The following is a 12,966-nucleotide window of genomic DNA, read 5'->3' on the forward strand; positions in this document are numbered from 1 at the left end:
CAATACACTTTTTCGTTGTATCACAGCAATACTTGCCTCATAGCTTTGCCTAAATCATTGGATGATAAACCAATTATTCAATTTGTATTTTAGTTGAATATTTAAATAAGTTATCATTGTGAAAACCATTAACGTGATTTGTAACGTCATTTATCTTAGTGTTAAAAAAATTACTATTCTTTATAAATTTTCACTCTTCACATTCTAGTTTCAATTATTTTTATTTTTTTCTATAATTACAAAAACTTAATTTGTTGTAATATTTTTTATTGTAACTAGCTAATTCTAATAAGTTGCGCTCTTTTTTTAGTAGGACAGTATGAGTTGTATTTATGTAAACTGTACGTTGCATTTTATAGTAATTTAAACTAATCCTGCAGTAGAATTACTATTATATTAAAAAGGTTAAAGTACCCAGTTCTAAATAACATTATGTATATCGTACTGTTTTAAGTCTTTATTTTAGTATTGGTAACGAGAATGCTATTTGGAAATAGTATAATAAAAATGCTAATTGGAAAATAGAATTAAAAGTATTGCATGAACAGAATATGTTTTATGCTTTTTTTAGGGGAAAATAAAATGCACAAAAATGTCAAAGTGTCAAATAGATTTCTTTTAATTAGTAGTAGAAACGATAGGAGATTTTTCACAAGTACATCGCATTGAAGAAACAATGTTACTGCCCAGCTAAGGAACTGTCAATAGAGGTCCATAATCGAAGTGGCCCTCTATTACAATTCCTATCTGGTCAGTGGACCAATCTACAACAAACGTCAACTCTTCTCCTGCTATTTTCCTGAAGAAGATCTCACTGCAAATTCCCGTGTATTTTACTACAAACGCCAGAGAACTTCATCTATGCCCAGGCTTAGAACTTTGGTAAATGTTGTTGTGAATACACTTTTTGATTGTATCACAGCAATTTTTGCCTCAGGACTCTGCCTCAATCATCGGACGAAGAAATAATCAATCAATATGTATTAATAGTTGAATATTTATACTATGTATAATTGTTAAAAATATGAAGTAATCAACGTTATTTGAGCGTCGCGTCGTTTAAGTTACTATTTAAAATTATACTATTCTATTATAAATTTTCACTTATCACATTCTAGTTGGAATAAATTTTATTTTTCATTATTGTCTAAAATTACAAAAATCAATTAATTTACTGTAGTACGTTTCATTGTTACTAGCTAATTCTAATAAGTTGCGCTCCTTTTTTGTTGGACAGTATGCGTTTTATTATATTTAAGGGTACGTTGTATTTCGTAGTAATTTAAACTTATCCTATGGTAAACAAATTTTATTAAAAAGGTTAAAGATTACAGTTTTAAATAATATATTGTATACCGTACTGTTTTAAGTCTTAATTTTATTACTGGTAATGAGAATGCTACTTGAAAGTTGACAATCAAGATTAAGTCTTATTGGACAATATTACACGAACATAATATGTCACTGTTATTCAAGGAGATTTTAAATAGACAAAAAAGTCACTATGTCAATGCAGATATGTGGTGTTTAGGTCATTAATTAGAACCGTTAGGAGATATTTCACAAGTACATCGTATTGAACCGCCCATGTTACTGCCCAGCTAAGGAACTGTCTATAAAGGTCCATAATTAAAGTGGCCCTTTATTGCAATTCCTATCTGGTCAGTGGACCAATCCATCACATAGCCTACATCAACTCATTTCCTGCTACTTTCCTGAAGAAGATGTCAATGCAAAGTCCCGTAAATTTTAGGAATAAACGCCAGAGAACTTCATCTATATCCAGTTATCGAACTTTGGTAATGTTGTTGTTGTTGTTGTCAATACACTTTTTCGTTGTATCACAGCAATACTTGCCTCATAGCTTTGCCTAAATCATTGGATGATAAACCAATTATTCAATTTGTATTTTAGTTGAATATTTAAATAAGTTATCATTGTGAAAACCATTAACGTGATTTGTAACGTCATTTATCTTAGTGTTAAAAAATTTACTATTCTTTATAAATTTTCACTCTTCACATTCTAGTTTCAATTATTTTTATTTTTTTCTATAATTACAAAAACTTAATTTGTTGTAATATTTTTTATTGTAACTAGCTAATTCTAATAAGTTGCGCTCTTTTTTTAGTAGGACAGTATGAGTTGTATTTATGTAAACTGTACGTTGCAATTATAGTAATTTAAACTAATCCTGCAGTAGAATTACTATTATATTAAAAAGGTTAAAGTACCCAGTTCTAAATAACATTATGTATATCGTACTGTTTTTAAGTCTTTATTTTAGTATTGGTAACGAGAATGCTATTTGGAAATACTATAATAAAAATGCTAATTGGAAAATAGAATTAAAAGTATTGCATGAACAGAATATGTTTTATGCTTTTTTTAGGGGAAAATAAAATGCACAAAAATGTCAAAGTGTCTAATAGATTTCTTTTAATTAGTAGTAGAAACGATAGGAGATTTTTCACAAGTACATCGCATTGAAGAAACAATGTTACTGCCCAGCTAAGGAACTGTCAATAGAGGTCCATAATCGAAGTGGCCCTCTATTACAATTCCTATCTGGTCAGTGGACCAATCTACAACAAACGTCAACTCTTCTCCTGCTATTTTCCTGAAGAAGATCTCACTGCAAATTCCCGTGTATTTTACTACAAACGCCAGAGAACTTCATCTATGCCCAGGCTTAGAACTTTGGTAAATGTTGTTGTGAATACACTTTTTGATTGTATCACAGCAATTTTTGCCTCAGGACTCTGCCTCAATCATCGGACGAAGAAATAATCAATCAATATGTATTAATAGTTGAATACTTATACTATGTATAATTGTTAAAAATATGAAGTAATCAACGTTATTTGAGCGTCGCGTCGTTTAAGTTACTATTTAAAATTATACTATTCTATTATAAATTTTCACTTATCACATTCTAGTTGGAATAAATTTTATTTTTCATTATTGTCTAAAATTACAAAAATCAATTAATTTACTGTAGTACGTTTCATTGTTACTAGCTAATTCTAATAAGTTGCGCTCCTTTTTTGTTGGACAGTATGCGTTTTATTATATTTAAGGGTACGTTGTATTTCGTAGTAATTTAAACTTATCCTATGGTAAACAAATTTTATTAAAAAGGTTAAAGATTACAGTTTTCAATAATATATTGTATACTGTACTGTTTTAAGTCTTAATTTTATTACTGGTAATGAGAATGCTACTTGAAAGTGAACAATCAAGAATAAGTCTTAATGGACAATATTACATGAACATAATATGTCACTGTTATTCAAGGAGATTTTAAATAGACAAAAAAGTCACTATGTCAGTGCAGATATGTGGTGTTTAGGTCATTAATTAGAACCGTTAGGAGATATTTCACAAGTACATCGTATTGAACCGCCCGTGTTACTGCCCAGCTAAGGAACTGTCTATAAAGGTCCATAATTAAAGTGGCCCTTTATTGCAATTCCTATCTGGTCAGTGGACCAATCCATCACATAGCCTACATCAACTCATTTCCTGCTACTTTCCTGAAGAAGATGTCAATGCAAAGTCCCGTAAATTTTAGGAATAAACGCCAGAGAACTTCATCTATATCCAGTTATCGAACTTTGGTAATGTTGTTGTTGTTGTCAATACACTTTTTCGTTGTATCACAGCAATACTTGCCTCATAGCTTTGCCTAAATCATTGGATGATAAACCAATTATTCAATTTGTATTTTAGTTGAATATTTCAATAAGTTATCATTGTGAAAACCATTAACGTGATTTGTAACGTCATTTATCTTAGTGTTAAAAAAATTACTATTCTTTATAAATTTTCACTCTTCACATTCTAGTTTCAATTATTTTTATTTTTTTCTATAATTACAAAAACTTAATTTGTTGTAATATTTTTTATTGTAACTAGCTAATTCTAATAAGTTGCGCTCTTTTTTTAGTAGGACAGTATGAGTTGTATTTATGTAAACTGTACGTTGCATTTTATAGTAATTTAAACTAATCCTGCAGTAGAATTACTATTATATTAAAAAGGTTAAAGTACCCAGTTCTAAATAACATTATGTATATCGTACTGTTTTAAGTCTTTATTTTAGTATTGGTAACGAGAATGCTATTTGGAAATACTATAATAAAAATGCTAATTGGAAAATAGAATTAAAAGTATTGCATGAACAGAATATGTTTTATGCTTTTTTTAGGGGAAAATAAAATGCACAAAAATGTCAAAGTGTCAAATAGATTTCTTTTAATTAGTAGTAGAAACGATAGGAGATTTTTCACAAGTACATCGCATTGAAGAAACAATGTTACTGCCCAGCTAAGGAACTGTCAATAGAGGTCCATAATCGAAGTGGCCCTCTATTACAATTCCTATCTGGTCAGTGGACCAATCTACAACAAACGTCAACTCTTCTCCTGCTATTTTCCTGAAGAAGATCTCACTGCAAATTCCCGTGTATTTTACTACAAACGCCAGAGAACTTCATCTATGCCCAGGCTTAGAACTTTGGTAAATGTTGTTGTGAATACACTTTTTGATTGTATCACAGCAATTTTTGCCTCAGGGCTCTGCCTCAATCATCGGACGAAGAAATAATCAATCAATATGTATTAATAGTTGAATACTTATACTATGTATAATTGTTAAAAATATGTAGTAATCAACGTTATTTGAGCGTCGCGTCGTTTAAGTTACTATTTAAAATTATACTATTCTATTATAAATTTTCACTTATCACATTCTAGTTGGAATAAATTTTATTTTTCATTATTGTCTAAAATTACAAAAATCAATTAATTTACTGTAGTACGTTTCATTGTAACTAGCTAATTCTAATAAGTTGCGCTCCTTTTTTGTTGGACAGTATGCGTTTTATTATATTTAAGGGTACGTTGTATTTCGTAGTAATTTAAACTTATCCTATGGTAAACATATTTTATTAAAAAGGTTAAAGATTACAGTTTTCAATAATATATTGTATACCGTACTGTTTTAAGTCTTAATTTTATTACTGGTAATGAGAATGCTACTTGAAAGTGAACAATCAAGAATAAGTCTTATTGGACAATATTACATGAACATAATATGTCACTGTTATTCAAGGAGATTTTAAATAGACAAAAAAGTCACTATGTCAGTGCAGATATGTGGTGTTTAGGTCATTAATTAGAACCGTTAGGAGATATTTCACAAGTACATCGTATTGAACCGCCCGTGTTACTGCCCAGCTAAGGAACTGTCTATAAAGGTCCATAATTAAAGTGGCCCTTTATTGCAATTCCTATCTGGTCAGTGGACCAATCCATCACATAGCCTACATCAACTCATTTCCTGCTACTTTCCTGAAGAAGATGTCAATGCAAAGTCCCGTAAATTTTAGGAATAAACGCCAGAGAACTTCATCTATATCCAGTTATCGAACTTTGGTAATGTTGTTGTTGTTGTCAATACACTTTTTCGTTGTATCACAGCAATACTTGCCTCATAGCTTTGCCTAAATCATTGGATGATAAACCAATTATTCAATTTGTATTTTAGTTGAATATTTCAATAAGTTATCATTGTGAAAACCATTAACGTGATTTGTAACGTCATTTATCTTAGTGTTAAAAAAATTACTATTCTTTATAAATTTTCACTCTTCACATTCTAGTTTCAATTATTTTTATTTTTTTCTATAATTACAAAAACTTAATTTGTTGTAATATTTTTTATTGTAACTAGCTAATTCTAATAAGTTGCGCTCTTTTTTTAGTAGGACAGTATGAGTTGTATTTATGTAAACTGTACGTTGCAATTATAGTAATTTAAACTAATCCTGCAGTAGAATTATTTTATTAAAAAGGTTAAAGTACCCAGTTCTAAATAACATTATGTATATCGTACTGTTTTAAGTCTTTATTTTAGTATTGGTAACGAGAATGCTATTTGGAAATAGTATAATAAAAATGCTAATTGGAAAATAGAATTAAAAGTATTGCATGAACAGAATATGTTTTATGCTTTTTTTAGGGGAAAATAAAATGCACAAAAATGTCAAAGTGTCAAATAGATTTCTTTTAATTAGTAGTAGAAACGATAGGAGATTTTTCACAAGTACATCGCATTGAAGAAACAATGTTACTGCCCAGCTAAGGAACTGTCAATAGAGGTCCATAATCGAAGTGGCCCTCTATTACAATTCCTATCTGGTCAGTGGACCAATCTACAACAAACGTCAACTCTTCTCCTGCTATTTTCCTGAAGAAGATCTCACTGCAAATTCCCGTATATTTTACTACAAACGCCAGAGAACTTTATCTATGCCCAGGCTTAGAACTTTGGTAAATGTTGTTGTGAATACACTTTTTGATTGTATCACAGCAATTTTTGCCTCAGGGCTCTGCCTCAATCATCGGACGAAGAAATAATCAATCAATATGTATTAATAGTTGAATATGTATACTATGTTTAATTGTTAAAAATATGTAGTAATCAACGTTATTTGAGCGTCGCATCATTTAATTTACTATTTAAAATTATACTATTCTATTATAAATTTTCAATTATCACATTCTAGTTGGAATAAATTTTATTTTTCATTATTGTTCAAAATTAAAAAAATTAATTAATGTATTGTAGTAAGTTTTATTGTAACTAGCTAATTCTAATAAATTGTGCTCCTTTTTTGTTGGACAGTATGCGTTTTATTATATTTAAGGTTACGTTTGTATTTCGTAGTAATTTAAACTTATCCTAAGGTAAACATATTTATTAAAAGGGTTAAAGAATACAGTTTTCAATAATATATTGTATACCGTACTGTTTTAAGTCTTAATTGTATTACTGGTAATGAGAATGCTACTTGAAAGTTGACAATCAAGATTAGGGCATACGTCTTATTGGACAATCTATTACATGAACATAATATGTCACTGTTATTCAAGGAGATTTTATATAGACAAAAAAGACACTATGTCAATGCAGATATGTGGTGTTTAGGTCATTAATTAGAACCGTCAGGAGATATTTCACAAGTACATCGTATTGAACCACCCATGTTACTGCCCAGCTAAGGAACTGTCTATAAAGGTCCATAATTAAAGTGGCCCTTTATTGCAATTCCTATCTGGGTCAGTGGACCAAATCCATCACATAGCTACATCAACTCATTTCCTGCTACTTTCCTAAAGAAGATGTCAATGCAAGAGTCCCGTAAATTTTAGGAATAAACGCCAGAGAACTTCATCTATATCCAGTTATCGAACTTTAGTAATGTTGTTGTTGTCAATACACTTTTTCGTTGCATCACAGCAATACTTGCCTCAAAGCTTTGCCTAAATCATTGGATGATAAACCAATTATCAATTTGTATTTTAGTTGAATATTTAAATAATTGTTCATTGTGAAAACTATTAACGTGATTTGTAACGTCATTTATGTTAGTGTTAAAAAATTTACTATTCTTTATAAATTTTCACTCTTCACATTCTAGTTTCAATTATTTTTATTTTTTTTCTATAAATTACAAAAACTTAATTTTTGTTGTAATATTTTTTATTGTAACTAGCTAATTCTAATAAGTTGCGCTCTTTTTTTTAGTTAGGACAGTATGAGTTGTATTTATGTAAACTGTACGTTGCATTTTATAAAAGCCAGAGAACTTCATCTACAGGGTGTTCTGAAAAAAGGTGCCCATAAGTCAGGGCGTGATTCCTCACATCAAAATAAGAAAAAAGGTCTAATTAACATAGGTCCGAAAATGCTTAGTTACCAAGTTATACAGGGTGAAAGATTTCGTCTGAATTTCAGTTCCCCTGCTGCAACGAAGCCCTACGGGTATTTGTTGGCTGTTAATTAAGATGTACAATTTAGCGTACTTTATGTAAAATGAACTGAAAAATTGAATAAAACCGTTTTCCAGACCTGTAGCTACAGTAATTTTTAAGATATGTGACGAAATACGCGAAACTTGGTCCCGAAAAACAAGTTACATTTAGGTTTGAAGCAGATTTACTATGTCAAATGTACAATAAACACAAAATATTTTTTTCACGGTACTTGTAGAAAATTTAATTTCGAAGAGAAAAGATGTAAAATAAGTCTATAATAGACAAACGCAAACTTTAAAAAAATAATCCTTAATTACATACAAAACGCATGAAAAATAGACAAAATCTGTTTAAGCTCTCTACAAATGTAATATTGAAATTAAAAACAGCCTGTTTTATTAAAATATTTGATTTGAGAAACAAAATAATTTCTATTTAAAACATATGTTTTAACAATGTAACATTGTTTTAGAATAATTTAAATAAACATTACAGGCAGCTATTTTTCCATTGCTCATTAAGTTGCGTGTGTTGATCTGTACTTTAATACAAGTTAGTGCGAGTGCCGTTGAAGTTAATTTTTGATAGCTAATAATATCTTATTCATCATGGCAGGTAATATGAATATTATGTACACTAATGGTGAAATGGCAGACATGCATTTAATGTACGGTCTTGCACATTGCAACAGTCGTCAGGCTAGACGACTCTATCAAGGAACATTTTCCTCATAGACAGTTACCGACTCATAAAATGTTTTCTTCCATTCATAGAAGGCTAAGCGAGACGGGAACCTTTAAATCTGGAAAAGTTGGTAGATCAGGACGGCCACGTACAACGTGTACAGCTGAATTGGAGGAGGGCGTGTTGGACGAAATAGAGAATCATCCTGGAAGAAGTACTAGAGAACTAGCCTTGGATTTCGGTGTTAGTAATTCAATTGTCTGGAAGATTTTACACGAGCAGCAGTTGCATTCTTATCACTATCAAAGGGTCCAGGCTCTTTTGCCTCGAGATTACTTTCCTCGTGTTCAGCTATGCCAATGGCTTATCCAAAGGTGCAGAAATCCACATTTTTTAAATTACATTATCTTTACTGATGAAGCAAAATTTTCAAGAATGGCTATTCTTAACACCCACAATATACTCACATGTAGGCAATTGAAAATCCACGTGCTTATTTCAGAGAACCGTCACCAATATCAGTTTTCTACAAACGTATGGGCTGCTATTCTGGGTGATAAAATTTTTATTAGTTTTTTTACCTGATACGCTCAATGGTGAAAATTATTTACATTTCTTGACGACTAATCTGAATGAGTTACTCGAAGATGTGCCACTATACACACGCAACAACATGTGGTTCATGCAGGATGGAGCTCCAGCTCATTACACATTACAAGTAAGAGAATTTTTAAATGAAGCATATCCAAACAGATGGATTGGTCGAGGAGCCCCAGTAGCATGGCCTGCAAGGTCACCTGACTCAATCCTCTAGACTTTTTCTTATGGGGACATTTAAAGATGCTTGTCTACGACTCGCCTGTGGATACCATAGAAGAGTTGCGAATAAGGATTGTTAACGGGATTCAAAGGATACGTGAGACACCTGGGATCTTCGAAAGAGTTCGGCAGTCTATGAGAAGACGGGCTGGGATGCTTGTATTTTGAATGAGGGGAAACATTTTGAACATCTACTGTGACGTGGTTAGTTTTTTAGGACAAGTGTAACTTTTTTGTTGGATGATAATTCAGATAACTTTTTTATGTATGATAATGTATGATTGTTAAAAATATTTACTTGATAAAAAATAATAGTAACTCATTAATTTGTTTTAATAAAAACAGCTGTTTTAATTTCAATATTACATTTGTAGAGAGCTTAACAGATTTTGTCTATTTTTCATGCGTTTTGTATGTAATTAAGGATTATTTTTTAAAGTTTGCGTTTGTCTATTATAGACTTATTTTACATCTTTCTCTTCGAAATTAAATTTTCTACAAGTACCGTGAAAAAATATTTTGTGTTTATTTGTACATTTAACATAGTAAATCTGCTTCAAACCTAAATGTAACTTGTTTTTTCGGGACCAAGTTTCGCGTATTTCGTCACATATCTTAAAAATTACTGTAGCTACAGGTCTGGAAACGGTTTTATTCAATTTTTCAGTTCATTTTGGAAAATAGAATTAAAAGTATTGCATGAACAGAATATGTTTTATGCTTTTTTTAGGGGAAAATAAAATGCACAAAAATGTCAAAGTGTCTAATAGATTTCTTTTAATTAGTAGTAGAAACGATAGGAGATTTCTCCACAAGTACATCGCATTGAAGAAACAATGTTACTGCCCAGCTAAGGAACTGTCAATAGAGGTCCATAATCGAAGTGGCCCTCTATTACAATTCCTATCTGGTCAGTGGACCCAATCTACAACAAACGTCAACTCTTCTCCTGCTATTTTCCTGAAGAAGATCTCACTGCAAATTCCCGTGTATTTTACTACAAACGCCAGAGAACTTCATCTATGCCCAGGCTTAGAACTTTGGTAAATGTTGTTGTGAATATACTTTTTCGTTGCATCACAGCAATACTTGCCTCAGGGCTTTTCCTAAAATCATTCATGATAAACCAATTATTCAATTTGTATTTTAGTTGAATATTTAAATAATTTATCATTGTGAAAACTATTAACGTGATTTGTAACGTCATTTATCTTACTGTTAAAAAATTTACTATTCTTTATAAATTTTTACTCATCACATTCTAGTTTCAATTATTTTTATTTTTGTCTATAATTACAAAAATTTAATGTTTTGAAATAGTTTTTATTGCAACAAGTAAATTCTAATAAGTTGTGCTCTTTTTTAGTAGGACAGTATGAGTTGTATTTATGAAAACTGTACGTTGCCATAGTTAGAATAAACGCCAGACAACTTCATCTATATCCAGTTTTAGAACTTTGGTAATGTTCTTGTGAACACACTTTTTCGTTGCATTACAGTAATCTAGTTGGAATTATTTTTCATTACTGTGTAAATTGCAAATATTTAATGTTTTGTATTAGTTTTTATTGTAACTTGATATTTCTAATAAGTTGCACTCTTTTTTGTTGGACAGTATGCGTTTTAAATTATGTTAACGGTACGTTGTATTTCATAGTAATTTGAACTTATCCTATGATAAACATATTTTATTAAAAGTATTTATCAGTCTGTTTTGAAATGCTGAAAAACTGAAAAGCAAAATAAAATCATGATACAATCTAATAATTTGATAAATATTTGGTGAAAGCAAATTTATTGGGTATCTACATTGATTTTAAATTATCATGGAAATGCCATATTGAGTGTGTGTGTGCGTAAGAAGTTATCTAGATTTATATTTTTACTGTGTAGTTTAAAGAAAATTGTTCCTAAGGTTTATTTAAGGATGGCCTGTCATACTTTTTTGAGAGTACTCTGAGGGCTTGATTGAGTGGGTTGGAATTTGCAATGTTTTAATTTTGAAAATGAAAGCTATCAGAATCTGCATTTCACCCTGAACTTTGAAAACTCACAACTTGGAAACTTGTGATATAATTAAGACCAAAGGTTTATACAAGATAGATACAAGTACACTGTAATTAAAATTTTTAAATAGTATGAAAATAAAATTGATATTAAATTACCATCTTAACTTTTATTCTTGATAAGGTGTTCCACAAAATTCGGCATGGGTCACGTTACGGAGCTTTTTGTCACTATACATCCTCAACTTCTTCAATTTAAATTGGTCCGTGAACACACCAACACGAGTAACCGCTACAACGAGCACTGCCATCGACAACATGATCGGCTATATTCCAGACATCACAAGTTTCTGTTTTGAGGACTGCGATCTCAGACCACTTTGCGCAGGAGATTGTGGTTCAAGGGTGAAAAATCAGAAAAACAAAACTTGAAACCAAAAATTGTGAGGGTTATTCATTTTCAAAATATTTGCCACCTGAATGAGAGTTTGAATAACGACTGTTAGACATTTTATAATTAATTTGAAGATGTCCTTGATATGTATCAAGCATTCAGTTAAAGTTTAGATTATTGTTGGGATACTGCTTGCCCATTCAAAAAATTAATCAAAACTACCAACAGAAAAAGAATTGCATAGTTAACCATATGAATTATTATTTATCTAGAAAAACAATACATATTACAGCACAACATATTTATCAAAACTCTAAATAAGAACTTCAAAACTTTATTCAGAACATACTGTGCGATCTATAGGAAAATCATTAAAGGTGCTAAAACCTGTGTCAATAGAGCTTTTGGTAACTCTGAAAATGTTTTTGAATACTGCATGGACAATTATTAATGAGTTTACTCGAGTAAACCATTTAAATAAACAATCCGAACCAATTTCAATCAAAATTAGGGACAAAATTGTTGATGCCCAAGTATTAGTGGCAAATGAATTCAATAAATACTTTGCTTCAGTGGGTTCGTCCTTCAAAGGAGCAAAATCTAATGGTTAAGATTTTGGTGAACCTGTTACATCTAAGGCCTTGGCCCATTTAGCTCATTCAGAGACTTAACTAAAAAAAAAAACAAACAGGTGATAACAACGTGGTTACTTAACGCTGCTTCAGGGACATATTAGAATCCCTCAAAAAATTAATAAAATTTTCATTTTAAAGAGGAAATTAATTGGCCATCCCTATTTAATACAGCGAGTCATTCTAATATTTAAAAAGGACGATCCTTGTCTTACAATGAATTAATGCCCAATCTTATTAATTCTTGCAGTGTTTTATTAAAGTTTTTGAAAAAGTATTCTGTGAAAGACTTGTATTGTAACATTTCTGGAAAATAACAAAATTCTGAATCCTGAACAATATGGATCCAGGAAAAATAAATCCACAATTTATTAATTATTGACGTGGTGAACAAATTTTTGTTGATGGATTGGAAGGGCAGGTACATGTGCTTAGCATATTTATTGACCTTTCCAAATTTGTTGACTGTGTGCATCATGAGGCACTGTTGCACTAATTACAAAAATGTTGTGTATGAAGTCTCAAAATCTAATGTCATCAACTTCTACCTTTAACCACATAATGATGTTTTGCGGCCTGCCGTCTTTGTGGATGAGGTCCTTTTAGAG

The sequence above is a fragment of the Homalodisca vitripennis genome, chromosome 1, assembly GCF_021130785.1.
Source record: "Homalodisca vitripennis isolate AUS2020 chromosome 1, UT_GWSS_2.1, whole genome shotgun sequence".
In the NCBI taxonomy this organism is placed as follows: Eukaryota; Metazoa; Arthropoda; class Insecta; order Hemiptera; family Cicadellidae; genus Homalodisca; species Homalodisca vitripennis.